This window comes from Archocentrus centrarchus, chromosome 10, assembly GCF_007364275.1.
Source record: "Archocentrus centrarchus isolate MPI-CPG fArcCen1 chromosome 10, fArcCen1, whole genome shotgun sequence".
NCBI lineage: Eukaryota > Metazoa > Chordata > Actinopteri > Cichliformes > Cichlidae > Archocentrus > Archocentrus centrarchus.
In genome coordinates, this window is record NC_044355.1 from 6,985,894 (window position 1) to 7,000,333 (window position 14,440).

The 14,440-nt window shown below is 38.5% G+C and overlaps 1 protein-coding gene across 1 annotated transcript in view; it reads left to right on the plus strand.

The window, feature by feature from the left end:
• The window catches only part of slit3 (slit homolog 3 (Drosophila)), a 247,366-nt gene that overhangs the window by 158,038 nt on the left and 74,888 nt on the right, over window positions 1-14,440 (plus strand). The window lies entirely within an intron of this gene.

Below are 14,440 nucleotides of genomic sequence, written 5' to 3' on the forward strand. Positions count from 1 at the left end.
GCAGAAGTAAGATGTTTTTTAAAATGGTTGATCCATGTCTCATTTGGCAAGTAAACATCGGGAATTTTGTAGTTAACTATGAAGGTAAGGTATATCTGTGCCACCTCATTTAAGCCCAACCACACGTGCGGTTGGGCTTAAATGAGGTGCACATGATGCATGTATGTCTTCATCTGCTTGGCAGCTTTTTTAATGGTTGTTAGAACAAACTGCACTGAAAACATTCATGAAGCAAAATAAATATAAAAACTGACTCTTTGTTAAGATTAGTTAAGGGAAAATGTTTGGTCCACTGTAGGTAAAGTATCTTTTGCCATGAGTGTAACTTAAGCCTAACGCCTGCCCAAATAAAGTAAGTTAGAGGGTACAGAAAACCACATGCACATGTGTGTGTATGTGTTTGCCTTACATGTCAGAATATCTCCAGTGCAGTTGGTATGTCTCAGTGGCCCCCAGTAATGATTGTGTTACTGTGGTTGCCTCCTGCCTTGTGTCCATGATGCGTGGGTGCTAGATTGAAGCCCCTGAAATGAATCTCTCTCAAAACTAAAATGTAGTAATGCAGAAAATGGTGATGTGTAGGTGTGTGTGTGTGTGTGTGTGTGTGTGTGTGTGTGTGTGTGGTGTGTGTGTGTGTGTGTGTGTGTGTGGATACTGTAGATGATTCAGAACCAGATTCCCTATAAGTGGATGCATGTTTTCAAGTGTCTTTGTCAATGCTTGTCCATGTTTGAGCTCATACGTGTGTGTGTGTGTGTGTGTGTGGTGTGTGTGTGTGTGTTGTGTGTGTGTGTGTGTGTGTGTGTGTGTGTGTGTGTGTGTGCGCGCCCGCACAGCAGGGTCAGAAGAGAACAAAGCAGTGCAGCTTTCTGCTGTTCAGTGATTTTGGTTTGGCTGGCCTTTCGGCTTCTCTTTGAGTCAGCGGGCTCAGCAGAGCCATCACACCCTGGCAACAACCAGCACTCTGGCGAAGACAGAGGGTCTGACCTGAAAGAGAAGGATGAGACACTGTGGGAAAGAAAGAGAGAGTGAAAAAAGTAAGAAAGTAAGAATGAAGGAAAGGAAAGGAAAGGAAAAGAAAGGAAAGGAAAGGAAGAAAGAAAAGCCAGCAGGTCAAAATGAAAAAATGAGAGCAGGTCAGCAGCAGTCAGAAAAATAAAAGTTTAGAAACAGCTGTATAAAATTTACTGGGAGGATGGGTAAGGAGAGAAAAGAGGAAAAAAAATACAGCAATTGGCGAGGAGCTGAGATAAGTGTGTAAGGTAGCTACTGTTTTCAAAATAATGACTGTGGTTTTAGATGCTTTTTGTCTGTGTGTGTGTGTGTGTGTGTGTGTGTGTGTGTGTGTGTGTGTGTGTGTGTGTGTGTGTGTGTGTGTGTGTGTGTGTGTGTGTGTGTGTGTGTGTTTTGGTGGTGGTGGTGGTGGTGGGGTCAGGGAAAGAACAGGCTGGGAGGATATGGAGAATGAAAAGCAGGCCTTGAAAAGAGAATAAGAGAAGCTGTGACTGTCATTTTCCCATTGGAATAGTAATAGTGGATTTATGAAGCGCTAGTGCAGGTTTGGGAAGAACAAAAACAGAGAAATTGAGGTGATTGAAGGAGTTAAACAGACAGGAAAATGAAACAGGAAAGTGAATATTCATAACGTACAAAATGACTAAAACTTCTTAGCGGCATATTGATTGTGATGTTACAACTTCATAGAACTCAAAAAGCTTTTCTTCATTCAACAGTTGGAGACTGTAACTGCTGTCTAAAAATGCAGACTTTACACCACGATGATATTCACACGGCAGCAGCCGTGATTGTTTTGTAACCCAAGTTGCAGAATTCTAACCAGCCGAAGAAGTGAAAATAAAAACTGCCTGCCTAACATCTGAAAGTTACAGTCCTATAGGGGATTCAAGCTCAAATCTCCCGAGGGGTAGTTGTGTTGTGTTAGATATAAGCTAACACCACCCCATGCACCTCCCGGTGTGAACTTTGTTGGTCTGGATAGCTGGCTGCAACATCGCCATCAGGGGAATTGTGTGTCCTCCATAACAGAGCTCTAAATTTACTTTCCACTGGCATTGTTTTGAAGGTGCCAGCTCACTTTATTTATTTATTTAGATTCTATTCGCTTTTAAGATTTGTTTTGGGGTTTTTAGCCTTTATTTTCAACAGGACAGCACAGCACACAGGAAAACAGGGAGAGAGAGCAGGGGGGAAGCGACATGCAGGAAATGGCCCCAGGCAGACTCGAACATGGACCCCTGCAGTAATCTTTTGGCGTATGGGTCTCCTGTGAAATCTGTTGAGTAATACTGGTGGTCATGCTGTCACAGTTTTAACAAATTAGACAACACCGATTCTTTAGAGCTTGGCATCATTTGACATATTTCTCTGATATGATTTTGGAAAGAGGAAAGGATGGAAGTAAGGAACACCAACATTTTCCCCAGTGGCCAAATGCAACCTCAGATATAGCCACGCAACAAGATCTTGGTTGGTGGTAATTTATTGTCACTGTTTTACATAAACATGCATCTCAAATTAAATATACATAATATGGCATTACATTTTTAATATTTGCGCTGCTGAAAGGATTTTGCGCACTAACATTTTCTAACTATTGTCTTGGTTCTGTTTAATAAAGAGCACACAATAAAGGAGGGAGGAGGTGAGGCAGTGTAGCAAATTTAAACAGCCACGCAGGTAACACATTAGTCAGTAGCAGGCGAGTCCACATGGAGGGAGGGAGCGAGTAAAGGAGAGCTTATGCAGAGGTGGGACCTAGTTTTCAGATATCGGAGAGCTTCGGTGCCAGCAGCTGGCCCACGCACAATTAATTCACATCCCACTGGGTGGCAGGACAGGAAAGAGGAGGAGAGATGGTGATGATGGGGAGATGAAGGAGGAGAGAGTGAAAGGAGATTTAAGATGGAAGTCAAGCAGGGCTAGAAGACAATTGAGAAAAGATTGGAGGAAAATAAGGAGAAAAAGCAGGAGGAGGGGAGTTAAAGAATAGAGGCAATCTGCATCTAATTTGTTGTCATTTAAGGTGTAAATATCTCAAGTCTCATAGGTTTTTTCTTCTGCCAGTCTGTCTAATAGCCCATCTTCTTCTTCTTCTTCTTTCGTTCTTGATCTTTTCTTTTTCTTTTCTTCTTTTTCTTCTTTCTTTTTCTTTTTTCTTTCTTTCTTTCTCTTCTTTCTTTCTTTCTTTTCTTTCTTTCTTTTCTTTTCTTTCTTTCTTTCTTTCTTTTCTTTTTCTTTCTTTCTTTCTTTCTTTCTTTTCTTTTCTTCTTTTCTTTCTTCTTTTTGTTTTTTTTTTTTTTTTTTTTTTATTTTTTTTTTTTCTTCTTTTCTTTTTTTTTTTTTTTTTTTCTTTCTTTCTTTTTTTTTTTTTTTTTTTTTTTTTTTCTTTTTTTTTTTTTTCTTTCTTTTTTTTCTTTTTTTTTTTTTTCTTTTTTTTTTTTTTTTTTTCTTTCTTTTTTTTTCTTCTTTCTTCTTTCCCTTTTTTTCTTTTTCTTTCTTTTTTTTTTTCTTTAGAAGCCCATATAGCATTGCATTCATTATTCGTTTTTAATACAGGGTGACAGATTATAGAATATCACAAGCAATTGTCATTGGCATTGTGTTATCACACACACTTGCACACACACAAATAAGATCCTGAGCTGCTCTCTCTCTCTCTCTCTCTCATTCGCGCACACATGCAACTTCCTGCCAAACCACATGGAATGTCCAATGGTGGTCATGATGTGTTTCCCGTTTACATAGTGTCAGCTAATTTGATTAAAATCAACATCATCAGTTTGTGGTGTAAGGGAACAGTTTTATAATCTTACCCTGCAGTCAGGCCTTCAATTACACCCCACTTCAAGAAGCCTGGATGCTTCACCAGGATTTCCTTACTATTTCAAGGTTTTATATAACTCTTACCAGGAATTTGGCACACTAACGTGCAAAGCTTCTTTTTTTTTCCTTTGTCCTTCTGAATAGCTTGCAGCAGTCCAGCACCCACCGCTCTCAGTGAGGAATAATGCAAACATCATTATTCAGTTAATTCAAACACCAATACAGCAACCTTTCCTTTCCTCTCTTTCTTTTCCAGCATGCTTTTGTGCAGCTATATAAAAATAACAGACCATTTTTTTTTATAACATCAACATTTCACTCAAAATGATTTGTACTTTAGTGTTTTGTACATCAAATAAAAAGTGGTCACTCATCTACTCATTTGTCATAATTTTAGACTTAAACAAAATTTGGTTAAAAATAGCTACTAATTTTCTCAACCTCTCTGTGCTTTTTTGGGTTGGGTTGTAAACAGTTTAGCTTTCCCAGAGTGGTTTCCAACAGCAACACTGTGGAAATGTCAATTTTCTCAGAGATGAGTGGGGTAAACTGAGCGACTTTGGTCGTTCAAACACTCGAAAGTTTATTAAACCAGTCTGCTTAGCTCGCACACGCACACATATATGCATTCAACAATACATGCACACAAAGGAGCAAAAGCTCACACACACACACACACACACACACATACTTGACAGATACAAACACAACACACATGCAGGGTTTAACACCAGGCTGCCAGGGTAAAGCAGGCATTAAATCCCGTGGGAAAGTTTAAAAAAAAAAAATGAGACAATTCAAATACTAAAAGCTTTTACTAAAAGCACCTCTTTACTAAAAGCCATAAAGCCTGTTTGCAGACGTCACAGCCTTTTATAGGTGTGTTAATGTTAAAGTCACAAGGGTCAAAAATCACTTAGAAGCTAGAATCTCCTCATCTAAAGACGTCCACACAAGAACAGGAGCATTCATTGATATATTCCACTTCTTTCTGTGTGGCTCACACTCTCAGCACCCTCCCACACATGCAGTCGAACTCAAGCTTTTAAGATACTCAAGCTTTCATTCACACGGTTACATCCTTGAAATCCTTTTGTCTGCCCACAAAAAGTGCCCACAGAAAACAAGGCAATAAATGCAAAAGGCAACATCGTAAGCACACACATTCACCCACATGCGCCAACACACACACGCACACCTACGTGTGCAGAAACATTGCACAGGGCTGCACTGTTGTGTGGGTTTCTGTGACTGATTACTTCAAGGGTCGGCAGTCTCACTGTCTGACTCAGCAAGACAGAACACAACTGTCCAGCCCCCAACATACACACATACATTTTTATCTACAGATGTCCCTATAGACAGACACCACAACTCCTCTGCCTCTCATTTGGTGAAGGAGTAAATAGAAATGAACATGTGACCTTTTTGATTGACACGCATTATAAAGTATTCCTTTTCTCTCTCACTAAAGTGTGAGGTATGGAAAACTTAGACAAATGTGGGACTGAAGTGTCCATGCTTTTCCTTTTGCGTCCTCTCCTTAAAGCTGTATTGAGCCCTGGAGGAAGATGTTGAGGGCTCTTCACACAACTCAAAGGTCTTTCAGGCCTTCGATAGTCAGCCCCTTTACAGCGTCTGTGTGGGAAAGGTCTCAGAGGAATAAATTCCAGTCACAATTTAACCACTGAACATTACTTAAATATATAGTTAGTAATACTCTGCTACATGTGTAAATAGATCTAAATGGCTAAATCTTCTACAGTCCGTCAATAATAAATGATACGTTAAGGTCAATACAAGCTACTACTGTACCATGAGCTATTTAACTTAGCAGAAAAACAGTTGGAAAAAAATCCAAAATCAGCCTACAGTCACTTAAACAGCTCATTAATGCGCACCTATCTCATTTTTAATCTGTACAAAAACTGTCTATAAATAACACACTGTGGATCAGATTACTGTAGTTCTTGGCCAGATTTGGCTCATTATCCTCCTCCCTGCGATGCTAACCAGCTACATTGTACCACATAATATATTCATATTATGTATCATGTAGTAGCTATATAAATGCTTATTTCAAAAGATAAAGAGCATGTTGTAAACACAAGGAGCTTCCAGGTCACTGGCTGAATTTAAATCTTTGAACACTCTATACTCATAGAAAACCAATGCTTACATTGGCTTTGCAGTTAATTTTAATACACGCTTTGAATGTGAATCAACATTAATCTCTGATACAAATTATACTTGCTCTAACTTATCCACCCCATTTGCTTTTCAACTCATTTTATTTTGAGCCAAATAACATTTTGCATTTAATCTGTCCAATCAATATTTTTTCAGTCACGGCACTGGAATTCCAATTTCGTCCTGAAAAGATTCAATTTAAAAACAGGCATGTTTGCTTGATTGAACTTGATAACATTAACAGCACCATAACCTTTTTTTCTTTGTTACAATTTCACTCAGGTTTGGACATGATGTGCTGAATGTAAGAGGTTAGTTGGAGGTCACATTACCATATTTGACAGTATTCAACTGGTAAAAAGTGAAACTAAATCTTACTTTTAATTAAATTATCTACTTCTATCATTCTTATCATTTCTCTGTATGTATCTGTTCACGTTCATGATCCGTGGGAACACCCGTTACACCTATAAATGTCCAAAGAAGGAGCATGAGAACTTATTGTACTACTGTTACAACTGCCACAAGGTCAGGCGAAGAATGAAAAGGGGAACAGTAAAAATAAATGGATTAAATAAAGTAGTAAATTCGGTTTATCAGAACTTAACTTGCCTCTCCAGGGAAAGCCTGGAGGGGCAACAGTTTTCAAGGAAATCACTGGATTCTGCAGCAAAACTGTGACTTTAACTGTTGGAGACACAGAGCTCTCTCTCTCGCTCTCTCTTTTAACCGTTCATGCTATGTGCTCATCATTTTTGATGATTTCTGATACTTTTCCTTGACTAAACCAATAAAAACTCCTGACAGATCATCCTAGGACATACAGCCGGTGTTTGAGGAAAACCATTTACTTGAAAAATTGTCACTATGACATTGATTGGCATTCACCTAATAGGATTCAGGGGGAAAAAATTGTGTCTCTGAAATCTTTGTCCATGTCTGTATAATGACTGAGGCAGTCTGATCAGTTGTAGTAACAAAGCAATTGTAAGTAGGGTTATAAAGTGGTGTGAATGGTTGTCTGTCTCCTGAAAAGGCTGGCGAGCTGTACAGGGGGTACCCTGCCTCTCGCCCTATGACAGCTGTATAGGCTCCAGCCCCCCCACCCCCCCCACCCCCCCACCCCCCCCACATCCCCTGACCCTGAACAGGATAAATGGAAGAGGATGGATGGATGGACTGATTCTAGGATAGACTGAGAACCTGAGATAAACGTCATACGATACTTGATAATCACCCCATACATTACAAATGCTGATATATCATACTGTGTTTATTTACTGTATTTTTTTTTATCCTTATTGCTCAAAATTTGACTTAAAAAGCAATAAAGGTAAAAAAAAAAATCATTTACAAGGAGAAAGTAATTATGGTTAAATGATAAACTTTACATCCTGTGTGGTGATTCAGTCATCACTCCTGTCTTATGCAGACCATAACTAATGTCAGTGAGTACAGAAGAGACTAAACATATTAAATGTGAAGCAATATTGGTTGTAATCACAGTCATAAAGTTACAGTGTTATGTTTTAGTAGCTGTAGTAATTCAGACATTCAGCCAGTGTATTGATTTGTGTCTGTTAAGGCTGATTGAGCATAATAGAGACTAATAGAAAGTTCCCTTTATTACACACACAAACTTACACAAAGGGAGACTCCTGTGTACAACTAATCATAACTGGAAAACACACCCAGACAAACCTATTCAGGTTTCATTTTTAGAGTTTCAATTGATAAATATCTAAAAAAAAAAAAAAATATATATATATATATATATATATATATAATATATATATATATATATATATATATATATATATATATATATATATATATATATATATATATTATTCCTAAATGTATTTGCGTTTCCTGTAATGAAAACACAAACTGGGCAAAAAGATTTGACTTGATAAATAACACTAACCTTATGGTTACAGCATCCCAAACCATGAGAACATGTTCCAGAATTGTAATTTCATCCCACAATATGTCAGATATGAAAATTGACCTGGAACAACACCAGTTAAGTTCAATATCTATAACTTAAAATTGACATTGCTACTATCAGGTTGGACCCCCCCTTTTTACTTTCAGAACTGGCCTAATTCATCATATTATAGATTCAACAAGGCGCTGGAAATATTCCTCAGAGATTTTGGTCCATATTGACCTGATCGTATCACACCGTTGCTGCAGATTTGTTGGCTGCACATCCATGATGTGACTCTACCATTCCTCCACAGGTAGTCTGCTGGGCTGAGATCTGGTGACTGTGGAGTACAGTAACCTCATTGTCATCTTCAAGAACCCAGTTTGAGATGATTTGAGCATTATGTCACGGTGATTTATCCTGCTGGAAACAGTTATCAGAAGAGCGACACGCTGTGCTCATAAATGGATGGACGTGGCTGTGGTGTTTAAACAATGCTCATTTGGTACTGAGGAACTGAAAGTGTGCCAAGAAAATATCTCCCACACTGTGATACCACCACAAACACCCTGAAATGTTGATACAAGGCAGGATGCTTTGATGTTGTTAACATTAAATTCTGACCCCACCATCCAAATTTTGCTGCAAAAGTTGAGACTTATCATGCCAGGCTATGTTTCTCCATTCTTCTATTGCCCAATTTTGGTGAGCCTGTGAGAATTTTAGCCTTCCTATTCTTAGCTAACAGAAGTGGCACCTGGTGCAGTCTTCTCCTGCTGTAGTCTTTCTGCTTCAAGGTTTGACATATTGTGCATTCAGAGATGCACTTCTCCATACCTTGGTTGTAACAAGTGAGTTACTGTTGCCTTTCAACTTAAAGCAGTCTAGCCATTCTCCTGTAACCCCTGGCATTTTCACTCAGAGAACTGCTGCTCACTGGATAGTTTCTGTTTTTTGGACTATTCTCTGTAAAACCTAGCTGTAGTTGTGTGGGAAAGTCCCTGCAGATCTGCAGTTTCTGAAATGCTCAGACAAGCCAACCTGGCACCAGGAACCATGCCACATTCAAAGTCATTTAAATCACCTTTCTTGCCCATTCTGATGCTTGGGTTGAATTTAAGCAGGTTCTGATGACCATGCATTGGGTTGCTGCCATGTGATTAGTTGATGAGAGATTTGCAGTTGAACAGGTGTACCTAATAAATGGTCCCGTGAGTGTATACGAGAATGTGTGTTAATGGGGGGAGGAAAGACTGACGAGTTAGTCTTTGACCTCAGTGTGTAGGCTGCGGCAAAGACACATATGATAACATCACTCTCTTTCACGCACACACAGACGCATACAAACACTAGTGATAGCATCTCTCTGGTGGGTTGCCTCTAAAGAGTCTCCTCCATCACTGACTGCAGAAACCTTTTTACTGCAACAGAGAGATCACTGCATCGAAAGCGCACACACGTACTGAACACGCAAGCATGTACAGTACATGCTGACTCAAGAGTACACACATAAAAGGAACACACACACACACAGATACAAACATGTATATACACTGGCAAACACACACACAGATACACACTTTCAGGAATCATGGATCTGCCCTGCAATACCACTGCAGCGGTCACTGCAGCCTATCTCAAATTAAAAGAAAAAAAAAAAGCTGAATAGGCATTTTATAATAGAAACGTTGTGTGTTGCAAACACTGTTGCTGATAAGTCCTTGAGCTCTCTTTTACTGTGACTGCAAAAACAAAATGTGATTTTTCTTCCAAATTGGCTTTTCATGTATAATTAGCCTAGAAGGCAGAAATGTAAGCAAACAAAACACAGATTAAAAGTTATACATATGAAAAGTTTGTTTCTGATGGGAGGCAAATACAAGGATAAAAGGAGAAAGAGTAAAGGAAACATCCGTCTCACGTTAAATGATTGACAGAATGTATTATAAGAAATTTGAATCAGCAGGACATTAACTACTTTGCACAATGAATCCCGAGTTAGAGACACGTCGTTACTAATGATCTTCTGATGGTCTTTAGTCACAACATTAAAAAAAGTACAATATTTAAAAAAGGAATTTAAACTGCTTAGAACTACACGAGTGACTTCCAGGGTGTGTGAAATTATTTGTGCATATTCAAAAGCTCAGTTAGCTTCTTAAGATCTTTTACTCCCACATATTTTCTGTAAAAATATCAGTGCATAACACTGAAAATCCAGGGAATGCTGTTTTTTTCCAAAGATAATGCCACTTTGGAAAAAGCTGCAACCCAGAATGCTAATACACAGTGCATAATTGTGTTTTTTTTTCTTGACCAAAAAGCATCAGTAGTGAAGGATTTGTAAGTTCGACCATGATTACATAGCCAATGTTCCAGTTTGCGCTGTGTTTTTTGTGGTTTAACCAGAGTATGGTTTTTAAGTCTGCAACTAGATCTGACTCGAGCCATTTTGGTGCCTTAATTCAACCAGCCATTTAAATAGCCAAGGACAAGGTACCATGGTGTATCTGAAAGGAAAAAAGCCAGTATCCATATCAAGCATTAAGTCCCTAATTACAATTAAGCCTCAAATATTAACTTAAATATTATTATCCATCCATCCATCTTCTTTTGCTTATCCAATTCAGGGACAGGTGGGGGTGGGGGTGGGGATAGGGCTAGAGCTTATTGCAGCTGATGAGCTTTACTCATAACAAAATAAAAATTGTAATGATGAAGGTGAACAACCTGATTATTTCTAGGTAACAAATGTAAGTAACTTTAAACATCTGACTGCATATGACAGCTCACCTGTGTCTGCGTTGGAAATATTTGTTTCCAAAACAAGTTTGAAGAAACTCACACAGAGAACGCTGTGCTATTAACCTGAAGGTATTTAATAAACTTAAAAGAAAGCCTCCCATAAACAGCTGAAAGCAACAAGCATAATATTGGCTTTTTCATCAAAAATGGATTACATGATAAGCACATCAACTGGAAAAATTGTCACTGACAGCTCAGTGGGCATAATATTATTGTTGTAGTTTTGGTTGACATAAGGTGATGTGCAAACCCAGAGGAACATCCTCATGTGGACCAATCACATACTTTGCACTGTAAAATCCCTGAATCAGATTTCACAGGTGTAAAATAAATTCTGTCAATAATTCAAAATATTATATTTTCAGAGAACAAAAGCAGAGTAGTTAATACTCTGTACTTAATCAGAATCTTCACTGCGTAAGATGATTTCATGCTTATAAGACACATCCTGCATATCAACTACAATCACTCACTTTCCCACAACAGCGCTTCTATTTGCCCTTTTTTTAAGATCACTTCAAATCAAGGAGTATGTAAAATTTTTGTAAGTGCAGCTATGGCTTAAAGCGTGTAAAATAAGTTGGGAAACATGGCCACAATATTAAACATAGTTGCGGACTTTTAAATGATGTATTTAGTGTTTACATTGGCTTAAGTCAGTTTAGTCACTACTTTATTAAGGCAGAAAGAAGTGAAGGGGGGGGCTGAACGGGGTGAGTGGGAAAATAACTGACAGGGAAATTGCAGGGGGAAATTATTGTTATTCCACAATTAAATTATATATACTGGGTGGAATCACTCCTGACAGGGCTGACCATAGCGGTGCTCCTGATGTGTGTGTGTGTGTGTGTGTGTGTGTGTGTGTGTGTGTATGTGCGAGTGAGTGTGAAACTTTATCCGTCTACCAAGGCCACTGAGGCTATACTGGCAGGGAGGAGAATGTGGAAAGAGAATCGGAAGGGGAGAGAATTAAAGAGAGAGAAAAGTAGTAACATCAACAGAGTGTAGCAAAAACAGTCTATTTTAAGGCTGAGTGGGTGTTAGTGAAAACACAGCAAACCCCCAGTAATGAACCTATTTGGACCGGTTGTGACGACAATACCGTATGTAAAATAAACCATACTTGATTTTTGTGGTTGAAATTGAAAGTGGGTGACGCTGTATGTGGAGGCATAAACATAATGCGGATGCTGTGAAAAATCCTTTCATCTTGAAATTGGGTCATTTCTCAGAGAAATTTGACCTTGTCCTTGTCTTAAAGCATTAAAAACACACTGTCAAATATGAAAAATGAACGGGTTTACGATATAAAAAATGACCACTCGGTCTTCATTCTTCCTGAAACAATGACTCTTTGAATACACAAGGTTTCGGGTGATATGTAAAGTAAACTAGACCCATTTTCTATCCAGTGAAATTAATGATCCATGAAACTTGGGGAAAAAACAAAGAAAATGGTTACACTGGCTTATGTGGATGTTGGCTTCAACAAGCCACCAGAAAAATTATAATGTAATATAAATTTTGGAAATCCCGGGATTTATATTGTAACAAGGATCGCTCATTAGACTCATGACTTCACTCTGTACTTTGTCCTGTGAAAAATTGACTTGGGGCCATTTGAACAGTCCCGCATGTTGTGATGAAGAGGTCATAATTTTTTCTCTATAAAGTTTTCCCCACATCAAGTTTGAAATTTCTGTCTATTCTGATTATATAGAAACAGTAATACAAAATCAGTTTTTAATTCAATGTATAAATGAATTTCTTACAGTATGTAAATGTTAGAGGATCTCCCTTGCTTTAAACCACCATGGTCATTGTCCTCATGTACACTTTTTTTTTCCAGTGAATGCAGTGTGAGTTATATTTGTCCAACATTACTTTATTATAATTTGCATGCGCTTATGCGCCCTTACTTAAACCTTGATTATTGTGGACACAGACAGAGACAGCTGGAGACCTGATGGCCTAGTAGTTATTACTCTTATACTTTTTTGAAGTCTGCTTGAAGTCACCATCTGGAGAGCATGAGTAGTTGGTGCATTGTAATGTAAATTCTCAGTGGACAAATCTGCGCCGTCACAAAAACCAGGCAGGACGCCTGCACGGACCCTCGCGTTCACTGTCTGATGACCGAATTTATGCCACTTGGACCCAAGTGGACGCTAACAGACTTGCATAATCGAGGCTTTAGTTGTGAGGGACCTTACTGTGTTCTATTGTACAGAAAGGAGACACATTAAAAGGAGAAAACTAAACCCTTAACACCTTATTGAGCACATTCAGTGACTTTGTTAGGGGCATTTTGCTGGTATATTTGACTTTACTTGTCCCCTTTAGCAGGAAGGACTGCAAATCAGCACTAAATTGTTCCAAGTGATCACCTGCCCCTAGTAGGGTTTCAGAGACTTTTGTAATCAATAGTAGAACACATCAGCGTTAATGTGGTGGCACGACATCAACAACAGTAGTTTTCTTCTTTAACTGCCACACATCTGTATCTCACCTACAACATGCATTTTCTGTATAAGATTTAGACCGATTGATCACTGATCTTTTCTGCATTTTTTTCCCCTCTGCTCTCTTTTCTGTCTCCATATCCCTACACAAAAACCACAGAGAATCAATAAGTGTTGTGTTTCTTCAACACACTGCGTGTATGTGTGTGTTTGACTGTAATGACAGTCAGCCTTGTTTTTCATTCCACTTTAGGTCGATACTACATATGAGACACAGTGTAGTTTATGAGGCAGCTAATAGTCAGAGACAGTGGTGACCTGCTTATGAAGTAGGAGAAGAGGCACTGATCAAAGGGGCGTGTGTTCACATGTATTAATAAATAATGAGATAACTACATATGATGACTTTGTGCAGTAACGGCACAGAGAATCAAACGGTTGATATTCAAAACTGCTGTCTGTTTTACTCTTGATGGCATTTAAAGTCAGAGCGTGGATGAATATTCATACCCAAATCATTTTTACTTGTGGAGTATTTATTGATAGATTTTAAAACTGCTGCAGTATCTTACAGATCCTAAAAACCTCAACATACGGTACCTAACAAACTTCATTGTGGTTCAGTAACCTAAAACAGATGCTACCTGCATGTTTCTTAGGTGAAGTGTTTTGGGCATGTCCAGCTCACTGAGGCAGACCCAGAACACGCTGGAGAGATTACATCTCTCAGCTGTCTTGGGAATGCCTCAGTATTCCCCCATAAGAGCTGGAAGCGGTGGCTGGAGAAAAGGAGTTCAGGAAAAACTCTTCTTAGACTGCTGTCTCCACAACCCGGACACTGATAAATGGAAGAAAAGAGATGGATGAGGAAGTAAATGCATTTTCACAACTATTCAGAGTTAAAAATCAAGTACTTGGTAAATGTAATTCACTATAATGTAATTCACTATCACAAAGTAATCATGTAGAGCTGGCAATTGTAGTTAAATAATGTATATAAAGCTTGTTTTCCCTCATAGTTTATTTTATTGGCAGAACTGTAAAAAATAATAATATAATAATAATATTCTGTTAACTGTCCTGGGACTCCTCAGATGTATTTTGAAATCTTTTAAGGATTCTCCATTCACAGATTTGAAACCGAAGTCATAGACAAAGGGCCTCATAATTATTTATTTATTTATTATTGAGAACTACTGGGAGCATA